The sequence below is a fragment of the Hibiscus syriacus genome, unplaced genomic scaffold (genome assembly GCF_006381635.1).
Source record: "Hibiscus syriacus cultivar Baekdansim isolate YM2019G1 unplaced genomic scaffold, ASM638163v2 tig00110532_pilon, whole genome shotgun sequence".
Classification (NCBI taxonomy): domain Eukaryota; kingdom Viridiplantae; phylum Streptophyta; class Magnoliopsida; order Malvales; family Malvaceae; genus Hibiscus; species Hibiscus syriacus.
Window position 1 is genome coordinate 69768 of NW_024062771.1, and position 12219 is coordinate 81986.

A 12219-nucleotide genomic window follows, 5' to 3' on the forward strand; every position below is an offset into this window, starting at 1 on the left:
ATGGTATTTTAATAGTCACTTTAAAATTTATTTCATTAAAAAAGTAAATTTAAATAATAATTATTAATTTACTAGAAAGATGTTAAATTATTAATTAGCTATTAATACTAATTTACTTATTTATTAATTTTTTAATAAATAATAAGAAAAATATTAAATTATTAATTAACACTTATCGATTTACTACCTGAAAAGCAAATCTTAATTACTTTACTAAAAGGTTTTGGTGAAATTAATAAGTAACAAGTTGAGTGAACAACAAATTTTTTTAACGAGCATTAGTTTGAATCAAATAATAAAAATTTTAACGAGTTATCTAACTTATGATCGACTCGTTAGATGAGTTTCCTTGATCACAACAGTTTCTTATGCGGTCCTCTCGTCGCAGGTGAAGGATTGATTGTGAATAGGGTTTTCCTTTTAACTCCAGTATTGTTTCTTGGGATAATATCGTATTAATCAGAACTACGTGTATGAAACATTGAAAATATATAATTTTATAATATTAAATTAAAAATTCATTAGTGAGTAGAAGTTAAATGAAACAATTATAACCATAAACATCCATGTACGTAGAATATGACGAAAAATGGATGAGGTAATCCCTGTCTTGGCTCGCTCCATTACTATTTTTTATTTTTAGTAAAATTCTTTTAATTTAATTATTTTTAATTTTGATATTTCAAAATTTCAATCTTAATTGTAATATAATTACTAATTTTTTATTATTTAATTATGATTTAGCTTTTGTTTCCTCATTTAGTTATATTGAACTAAAATAATTTAAAAAATTAAAATCTATTCGATTAGAATATTATATATTGAATTCATTATTTATGTATAAGATAGGGGTTATAAAAAAAAGCTTATTTAAGGGATGATTGATTAAGATACCTCAATAATTAAGAGATTTATTATTATCTCTTGTGGTTTTAGGTTTGAGTATCACAAATGTGAGAGGCGTGAGTGTTCATTGTCAAATGATTTAAAATTTTTGAACAGATATTATCTTATATTCACCTTAAATTTATATATATATATATATATAAAGGATGATTAGCATCTAAATAATAATTATTAATAATCCTGATTAAAATTGGATTTTAGAATCTATATTTTCCCCTTCGACCCAATGTCCCAACCACAAGGAACTCTAATAAAATATAACCACATGAGGAATTGAAATTTCAGAGTTTCATGATTCTCAAAACCTTGTTTTCCCTTAATTATTAAGCTAAATATTCGGATCTTTATGTATTATTTGTCCTTCTCTTTTGAGATGATAGAAACAATACTTGATTTTATGTTAAAGATTAATTTTATAAAATTTTAAGGACAAAAACAAATTGCATGAACATAAAATATACAAAATATACAAAAATACATGATAATATTTAAATATTTAGAGGCGATCGTCCTGCCGGCTCTCGCTCCATCCATCGGATGGGGATTTTACCAGTGTTGCTTATAGTTTTCAGGGTTTCCTCTTATTGTACATTAAGGCATTCTTCAATTTCAATTTCAATTTCAGCATCTCTTCAGCATTCCTCGGTATCGTGTTGTAATCTCTCTCCCTCTCCCTCTCCCTCTCTCTCTCTCTCTCTCTATCAACATAGTTCACAGAAACACAAGACCCCAGACCATCCCAACACTGCTTAAAGATAACGACTTAAAAATTCAACCGAGCACAGCTCACCTTTGGTCGAGAGCTGTTATAGAGCTTCTAATCGAACAGTTTTCTCAATAATATATTCTTCATTACCTTTGAATCGAATCCCTACCTTTCTCCCAAGCTCCATGGCTTTCTTAGCTTCTCAAATAAGTACTTTTCCCCTATTTACTAGACCAGATTATGAGAGAGAAGCCTCTGAAATTTGATAGAACTCTCCTCTTTTTCTCTTGATATGATAGAACTGTCTTAAAGCTCTAACATGGAACCACATGCTTTTTTGAACGATCTACTTGTAGCTCGGGGAGAGAGACCATTTTCTCTAGCACTACAGCAACCTATGCAGAAGCGCGAAATTTGTTCCACGATAGGAAGGAGGATGGAGTTAGCCTTATCAATGTTTGCCTCCCAAGATACAGGTCCAATGCATATGCCAACCTTTTGGATGGCCTCAATCAAAGACCATGAGAACCATCATCTGAACAACTTCTAAGGCTGAGGCATCTTGTGCTGAAGTTAGGCCAATGCCCATATCTATATTGCACTGATACAGATATGGGGACTGGGACGAGAAACGACAATTTCTAAAATTATAGGATATGGGGACGGTAAGGGTACGTCATATAAAAAATTTAAAATTATAAATAGACGTAAATGTTGAAAGTCAAAAGTTTGGCCAACAACTTGGCCACTTTCGGTGATTGTGTGATTTTCGACGCAAGAGCAACTAAAATTGTTGAAAATTTAGGATGGTAAAATTAAACATTTAGTCCCTATACTTTAGAGTATTTACAAGATTTGTCCTTAAGCTTCAACTATAAATATCCTAGCCCATTTAGCTTCAAAACTATCCCAAATCATTCTAGCTTTCTCCCAATACTAGAGAAATTAGAGAGTTTTCTTGAGAGTTGTTTTCTCCTTTTTATCAAGAGAGAATTGTCATTGTTTTCTCCTTGTTAGATCGAGAGAAGTTATAATTCATATTTTCTCATAGTAAAATTGTTCTACCTTTGCCCGTGGTTTTTACCCTATATTATTTAGGGGTTTTCCACATAAAATTTGTGTCTTCTTTATCTTCATTTTTATTTTCTCAAATTATCAGTTGCGATTTTGCTCTATTCGATAGCCGTATTCCGCAACAATTGATATCAGAGCCAGATTTGAGTGTGTAATATCTACTTATTGTCTTTGTGGTTACCACCAAATGGTGGATCCTCCAACATAAGAAAGTAAGAAGTTATTACCTATTCTTTGAAGGTTCTAGAGAACTATTCATGATAGTGAAATAGTGAGAGCTATCCGTAATAGAAGCTATGACAACGAAATTTGATATTGAAAAGTTCAATGAGAGAAATCTCTCATTGTGGAAATTGAAGATGAAGGTCATCTTGAGGAAAGACGATTGTCTAGCAGTAATCAGTGAAAGGCCGGTAGATTTCACAGATGACAACAAATGGATCGAAATGGACGGGAATGTTATGGTAAACTTTCATCTAGCATTAACAAATGAAGTATTGTCAAGCATCGAGGAGAATAAGACAACTAAGAGATATGGAATCATCTCACCAAATTGTACTAGGCTACATCGTTGCACAATAAAATTTTCCTTAAGAGGAAATTGTACACTCTTCGTATGCCAGAATCTACTTCAGTGACGGAGCACTTAAACACACTGAACACTTTATTTTCTCAGCTTACATCCTTAAGATGTACAATAGTAGAACAAGAACATGCTAAACTTCTACTTCAAAGTTTACCTGATTCATATGATCAACTCATCATCAACTTGACAAACACTAATGCCACCAGTCTAGTCTTTGATGATGTTGCAATTGTTGTTCTAAAAGAAGAAAATCGGAACAAGAACAAGGAAGACAAACTAGTAAATCTGCAACAAGCAGAAACATTGACAACAATGAGAGGAAGATCAACAGAACGTGGCCAAAGCAGCAGTCACAAACATGGTAGATCAAAGTCGAGAAGTAAAAAGAATTTAAAGTGCTACAACTGTGGAAATAAGGGTCACTTGAAGAATGATTGTTGGAGTCTAGGCAAAAACTCCAATCCACAAGGCAATACTGCAAACACTTCAGATGATGGAGATGCTCTATGTTGTGAAGTGTTAACCACCGTGGAAGGCAGAAAGAGATTTACAGATATGTGGCTCAATGATTCGAGAGCAACATATCACATGACCTTAAGAAGAGAATGGTTCCGTCATTATTAACCTGTCTCAGGAGGATCTATGTATAGTTGTAATGATCATGCCTTAAAGATCGTTGGTGTGGGAACCATCAAATTGAAGATGTATGATGGAACAATTAAAGTTTTTCGAGATGTACGGTACGTGAAAGGCCTGAAGAAAAATTTATTATCCTACAGATTGTTAGATAATAATGCAAGCAAGATTGAAACACGGAAATGAATCATGAAGGTGTTCTGTGGAGCGCTTGTGGTGATGAAAGGAGAAAATATAGCAACAAACTTGTACATACTGAAGGGAGAGACTTTGCTAGAAGCAGAAGCCTCTATTGCCTAATGTAGTTCAGATTCTGCAATGCTATGGCATCAGAAACTTGGACACATGTCAGAACAAGGAATGAAAGTCCTTGTGGAGAAAAAGCTATTTCTAGGCTTAACAAAGGTATCACTTATTTTGTGTGAGCATTGCATAACAAGTAAGCAACACCGGTTGAAATTCAACACGTCAAATTCTAGAGGCAAAAGTGTTCTAGAATTGGTTCATTCTGACGTATGGCAAGCACCAATAAAGCCCACCAATGACAGTTGAGAGGAGGATGAAAACCTCGAACCATAGTCCGAAATGCCCTGCAAATACTGTAGAATTCTCTTGACTGCCTAGAAATGTAAGTCTCTAGGAGCTTGCATAAACTGACAGACACGATTAACAGCATATGCAATGTCTGGCCTAGTGATCACCACATATTGGAGAGCCCCAACAATGTTTCTATAGTTAGCCACTTCATCAATAAGTGCTCCATTAGTGGCAAAAAGCTTACATTGTGTTACCATGGGTGTAAGAAGCTCCTTAGCTATTGCAAATCCACTCCTTTGTAATAAATCAAGCATGAACTTTTGTTGGTTCAGCACTAAACCATTCGAGTCATAGTAGACTTCGATGCCCAGGAAAAACTTAAGGATTCCAAGGTCTTTCAAAGCAAATTTCGCATGAAGTTTATTTATAACACCTTGGACTTCACTTGAACAGCTTCCTATGAGAATAATTTCATCTACATAGATCAGTAAATAAATCATACCAGCACCGGCATCTGATCTTGACACACCAAAACCTTCTGAAATCAAATACCCTTTGCGACTCTCAAACCATGCTCAAGGTGCCTGTTTCAAACCATATATTGCTTTGTTCAGTTTGCACACCATATTACCATCATCTTGTTCATAACTATGACCATTTAAAACAACATTGTTGATGTCTACCTGCCTAATATAAGGGAAATAATGACTCGAACAGTAACCAGTTTTACCACCGGGTTGAATACTTCATTAAAATCAATGCCGGGTTGTTGAAGAAATCCCTTGGCCATGAGGTGAGCTTTGTAACATACAATGGATCCATATGCTTTTCTTTTAACTTTAAAGAGTCATTTACAACTTACAGCTCTCCTACCTTTAGGAAGAGGGACCAATGTCCAAGTTTTATTGCGAGTCAAGGCATCAAATTATGCCTGTGCAGCAGCCTTCCAATGAGGATGCAGGAAAGCCTCATTAATTGTTGTAGGTTCTTTGTCACTAAAAGAGACATTCAACACCTTTGGTTTTCGTATCCCATTCTTGCCACGTGTAACCATAGGGTGAATATTTTAACCAGGGGCAGTCTGATCAATGCAAGTGGGCGGCATAGTGTTACTCAAAGAACATGCTTCAACAGCAAGACGGTGTGTATTGCTAGCATCTGAAACCAACTCTTCAACAATAGCCCCAGGTGGTGTAGGACACATAGGAGCATCTGCCGAGTCTGTAGCAACCTGCTCCTCATGAGGCAACATTCCACCAGCAAATGAAGGTGTTGTTCCATTCGTATCAACAAAGTCTGAAGTAACCTGTTCAACAGGTAACAACAAACCATCAGTAAATGAAGAATCTACAGTATGTGAGGTGGTACCCTCATTCACTCCACTCGGTCCAGAAACTGATGTTGTAACAACTGGAAGAAGGCCTTCAGTGACCCATGGAGAACACGAGTTATTTGTGGAGATGTTGTATCTTTGTTGAAAGGGAAAGACATGTTCATCAAACACCACGTGTCTAGAGATGATCACCCTCCCGTCATCATCCAAACATTAATAGCTCTTATGAGACGGGCTATAGCCTAGAAAAACACATTGCCTTGACCTGAACTCCAGTTTATGGTGATTAGCGTACCTCATGCATGGAAAGCATGCACACCTAAAAACAAGTAAGAAGTCATATGTTGGTACCTTGTTATACAAGATCTGAAACGGGAATTTTCCCTCCAAAACTTAAGTGGGCAGTCTATTGATTAGATAAACTGTTGATACAAAGGCATAGCTCTAAAATGTTAGGGGTAGAGACGCTTGAGCGAGCATGGTTAACCCCATTTCAACTATGCGCCTATGTTTTAGCTCAGCTTGGCCATTTTGCTCAGAGGTGCCTGGGCATGATTCGATGTTCTACACCATTTTGCTGCAGCCATCCTTTAAGCGATTGATATTCACCACCACCGTCTGTTTACAAAGCCTTGATTTTGCAGCCAAAATGTACCTCTATTAGCTTGTAAAAATTAATAAAACATGACTATACCTCAGATTTCCTTTTAAACAAATAAACCCAGGTGTATCTGCTTGCGATATCAACAAATGACACATAAAATGAAAAACCATCTGAAGAATTACAAGGAGCAGGACCCCAAACATCTGACACAACTAACTAAAATAGTTTATTATATTGCGAGGTAGAAGCACAAAAAGAAAGTTTGTGAGCCTTCCCTTGCATACAAGCAACACACACATGTTTCAATTTATTCTTAGAAATGAAACATTACAATGCCTCATAACATATTTTACTACATCACTAGAGGCATGACCAAGGCGTCGATGCCATAGGTCCATAGGATTTGAAATCACAGTAACATGATTTAGCTGAGCATTCGAGCACGCCTCAACACAAGGGAGTAGCTTATAAATCCCTTCATCCGTTAGCCTCCCTCGAAGAAGAACATGTCGTGTCTGAGCATCCTTCACAACACACTTATACAGGTGAAACTCAAGAAAAACACTGTTATCTCGTGTAAACTGTGAAACAGAAATCAACTTCTTCTTGATGTTAGAACATGTAGCATGTTACATAAAACAAAAGGTTTTATACTAGAATACAAAGAGCTTTGTCCTACATGTGCAATTTTAATGCCATCACCATTGCCCATGTGCAAGGCATTATCACCAGTATACACCATACCTGAGTGGAAAATAGACTGATCATTAGTCATATGGTGGGTCGCACCAGTGTCAAGATACCAAACAACATCATTTGTGGGCTTCAAAAGGGACTGGACACCCGAGGATGGAAGCATTGAAATAAAAGCTGCAGGTGTTGGGGGTGCCAAGAATGGATTCTGGCCTACTGCAGAAGGATTCGAAACATCATTAGAAGATCCAACTGAAGCTCCAGAAGATGGACAGTAGCCAAAGGTTGTTGGGGAGCAAAACGAAGCACTAGGAATTATTGAACTGACTGGATATAGATAAGGGGAAGAGGCAGGAACAAAACCAGGATATGACACTATATTCACTACATGATTATATCCCCGTGCAGAGGGTTGACGTTGATCAATACCCGAATCATTTGGCCGTTTCGAATAATTCCCAGCTGAAGTACTAGAGTCACCAATACCAGTATAATCATAATCGAAACGACATGTCCAAACTTACCACATAATTAACATTGGGGTCTGTTGGAGTTATAACTCCGTCCATGACCTCGTCCTCGATAACCACCTCCCTGCTGATCACGCACTTGAGAGGAATGATTATCAGTGGAATCTTTAACACTCAATTCACCATCAGGCTTCAGTTGAACAACATTGGCTAAGAGTCCTTCACCTAAGAACATTTTCTGTCGAGCTTCACAGTCAAGCAACATTTCGGTAAGAGTGTCTAATGATACCTCTTCCCTGGAAGCTATAGCAATTACAGATTCAAACTCCATAGCTAGGCCTGCAAGAATGACACTAACATGTTCTTGCTCGGTTACAACACTTCCAGAAGGATTTAGTAAATCACAAACAGTAAAAATTCATGAATAGACAAGCCAGACTTCCTTTGCGAGTGCAAAGTATGGCGAAGCAATGAGATTTTGCTCTAAATCGTGCACAAAATAAACGTGTCACGGCATTCTAAATAGCAGCAGCAGATGTAAGGCTAGTGAGGTGAGGCAGAATCTCCATGCTTATAGTAGTTAACAGCCAGGAGGCAAGCAACTTATCTTGTTGCCTAAAAACCAAGAACTCTGAATTTTCCTCCATCTGTCCAGCATCATTGGTAAGAAATTCACTTGGAACAATTATATTAGGCGATATGAACTTCAATAAGCCGTAACCATCAATGATTAATGACACTTGATGTTTCCACAATAAATACGTATTTTCAGTGAGTTTAACTGTATCGTGTTTGGGTATATGCTGAATGGAGCTTACACGAGTGGCAGTGCAGCTCATAGGGGAGTTGATCTGTGAACCATTCTCTTCACGAGTCGGATCAGCCATAAGATCAACCATATTGAGCAAGAACACAAATCTGAACTTCAAGAAAAATACGTACTAAATCAAGAAGCAAAGAACGATGAAGCAAGGAATGTAGAAGACGAACACCTGAGCTTCATGAATGACAGCAGGAAGTCACCATAACAGCACCAGGAATTAGTGACTGATACCATGTTATGATATAATCGAACTATTATGTATGGAAGAAACAATAGAGAAGATAGAAGAAAAGCTTTGCATTTCATTTCATCAACCTTGCTTACATGAATGGAGCCTTGGCAGCTCATTTATATCAGCTGATTAACCATGCCAGCTGATTAACAACTTCCCTTAACTAACTAGTAACAGCACTTAACCAATTCTTAACAACGTTAGTTACAACTAACTTTATACTAACGTTTATACAACTAACTTTAGTTACAATTATCATATTATCGGTTCAATTCAAGTTGAAGTCAGTCTCAAATAGGGTGCAGGTCGGGTTTATATCCACAATTTCTAGGTCCAACTCGGGTTCAGGTAAACACCAATTCGGACTCTAGTCGATTTCGGATCACCACCGCTCAGGTCACAAATAGTTTTGACTAAAGTCGGTTTCAGTTAATTTTACAAGTTGATTTAGCTTTTTACATCCTTATGCTTGAGGTGTTTTAAGATCGAGTCAACTAGATTTATGTATAATATTAATATATTTTATATTTATCTAAGTATGATTTAAATTGAATAATCAGTTTTAAATTTGAACTAAATTTATTCATAATTATAAATAAAATCAAACTTAAAATAATTCATGATTTTTATTTTTTTTAAATTATGTAGTTTTAGTTTAGTATAATTTTATGATTATTTATGTAATTTGCTATTTTTATTTTATTAAAGTTTCTAGACAAATATTTTAATATATTTCTAATACTTATATTATAAATATTATATCTTATTTTAAATATATTTTTATTACAATTTACATAATATATAAATCTAAATATAAATATATTGTATTATATTATAAAATTTGAAAACAATAGATAAAGTTGGTACCTTGAAGCTAAGTTATTTACTTATTAAAGTGACATGGTAAAAGGATGTTAAAGTGACCTTAATGCTAAAAGGGACGTTATTCTCTGTAGTGGTTCCAAATTTAAACTGTTTTATCTGTAAGGTATGTACATTGTTAATAATTTAGAAAGATTTCAAATTGCTCATTATTTTAGAAATTCAATGCTTTGTAAGGTGAAGAAATATCATGAATTGTATACGAAAGAAAATAAGAGAATTTACATTGATGCACCAATTAAGCCCTACGCATAACATTAATAACATTGAGGCTGCACAAAATTTGAATTTCAGAGGAAAAAGGAGGAAAATTAAAGGATTAACTTACCAGATGGAGAATGCAGCAATGGCAATGGTTGCATTTTTCATGTAACCATCCAGCAAAACAAGAATGGCGGTATACCACAATTCTAAGCTGTTAATCCCAAACCAATCAGCTACTTTAGAATCTTCATATATATATATATATATATATTAATCCGAAAAAATGTTAGCGAATCTCGTCCGACTGGACAAGCATACCGCGTAACAAATTCGGAAGAAATAACACATAAAAAGCAGCATAGGTTACCAAATCATGAGTCCAGAGGCCATGGTGAAGAGCTTTATTATAGGACAGATCATAGAAGGCAACATTGGAGAATCCTTTCCATGTATTAGGGCACCAACCTCCAAAGATGAACGTGAATTCGCCTAGTACCATAAGCCAACAACATATATTCAAGGAACTCATTGCCCCAGCAACACCGTTAAGCTTGTAAACCATCATGATCCATGACCATGGCAATATTAACAAGTGAAGAGTGAAGCAAAAACAGTTAGGCACCCAACAATCAAGTTCTTTTGCTGAGCTTGGAGGTACATTTGCATGGCGAGTGCAAAGACCATATAGTAAAGCATGGGAGAGATATACTCTCTGCTGCTTCCGCAATCTCCTCCTCCTGCCGAGTAGTTTGAAGATCGATGAAGTGAAAAACAGCACCAGTAGTATAATCACCGTCGTTATGCCATTAACGATCCATGATCGTTGCAGGTATATCTCCATCATCCTGCCCCAAATGCTTGCCCGCGCAGTGTTTCAGTTGCATTCGACATTCCAATCTGTCACATTCCATGAAAGAACAAATAAAATGCATTTGAAGCTTATATCCAAAACAGAATGTGAAGTTAACTAATGAGAGGTATATGTCAATTACTTACCAGATAACCATTGATGAACCTTAAGAAAATGCTTTGAATGAGCGCATAGGTGGCACCAATGTAACCGAGAAACGACTGTGTGACGACAATCATTCCAAAGGAAGTGACGCTGGTCAACACTGAAGGCAAAGCAACCCTCCATATTGCCTTTGTTTCAACCCTAACTCCTCTCTTCAAATCAGTCATATATAAGTGTTTTCGAGAAACAATAAAATGATTTCTAGAAACTGTTTTTCAGAAACTATAATTCATTTTACTGATCTCATTTTTCGAAATTTATTTTCAATGAAACAAACAAACCATAATTTCAAAACCATTTATCATGCCTATGTTTTCGGTACTATAATTTAATGCAACTACCAAACTACATTCCATTGAAGACAGTTTAAATAAAAATTTGTATTATTGTTAGTGCATAAATTTATGTATTGTCAATAATTTAATATTACAATTAATACATATATTGCATCAAATATAAATCTTAACATTTGAGTCAGTCCTATGGAATATTTACTCTCGACACCTAAGAATGACTAGCGGAATTGATTGAGTTCAAATTAGTTAGAAGGGATAAGAAGAGATGCGGATATTGTCCCAAAGGCGTGCGATTTCCTCATCTCAATGTAAATTCATTGCTCCAAGAAAAAGAGCAAAAATTAACAACAATATATCATCCCACAGAAATGACAGACAAAATTTGAGGTCCTCATAATGGAGGTAAATATGTGTTGCTCATACAAAACTGAATCCATGAATCTCTATCTAGTCTTCAAGAAGATTCTTCTTCTTAATGGGTTTCAGTAGTTTCACTGCTTTCGGCGGTTTCATTGCTCTCAATAGTTTCGCTGGTCTCAGTGTTTTCACCTACACCTGTACCCTCTGAAGACTCTCCTTGTTCTGGCTTCAAAGGCCTGTCTCCAAGCTTGAACCCCTTGCGAAATTCTTGAAGAATGATACCTTCTTCGTATTCAGTGGAATCCTAACGCATGATCGCTTCATGCAGCTTTACAAGAGAAACATAAAGCATTTTGTAAGAAAATTATTGAATTATGCATGAACATAAAAGAAGCTCCCATGAAGTTTCTCCTTATCCTGTATCTGTATTTACCTGCCCAAGGAAATACAAAGGTTTCATGCACAACTAAAATATCATTCATATCATATCATTATTCATAACCTCACAGAGTCAGCTCGAATCAATCAAGACTTGGTTTGTATTAAAAGCGTATCCGGGTCTTCACAAAACCTGAACAAACTTGTCTAACTTTTCGAGAAAGCTCATCAAGTACTTGACAGAATAATGAGCCAACTCGGTAATTCACCTGCATTAAGTCATGATTATTTCATAGTCAGTCTAATTCTTCTCATGAATAACAAAATGCATCATGTAATGGAGGCGTTAAAGCAATTTGTTCACAAACTGCCTCCCCAACTCATTGACGATGAGGACAAGAACAAGGTAAGTGAAAATTTGAAGAAGGCTTAGACACACATAATGCGACAAATCATTATTTATCATGTGAATGAAAACTGGGAC

General features: G+C 35.8%; 1 pseudogene; it reads right to left on the reverse strand.

Moving 5' to 3' along the window:
• Positions 1-9779: 9779 nt before the first annotated feature.
• On the reverse strand, positions 9780-10868 carry LOC120130257 (annotated as a pseudogene).
• Positions 10869-12219: the final 1351 nt, after the last annotated feature.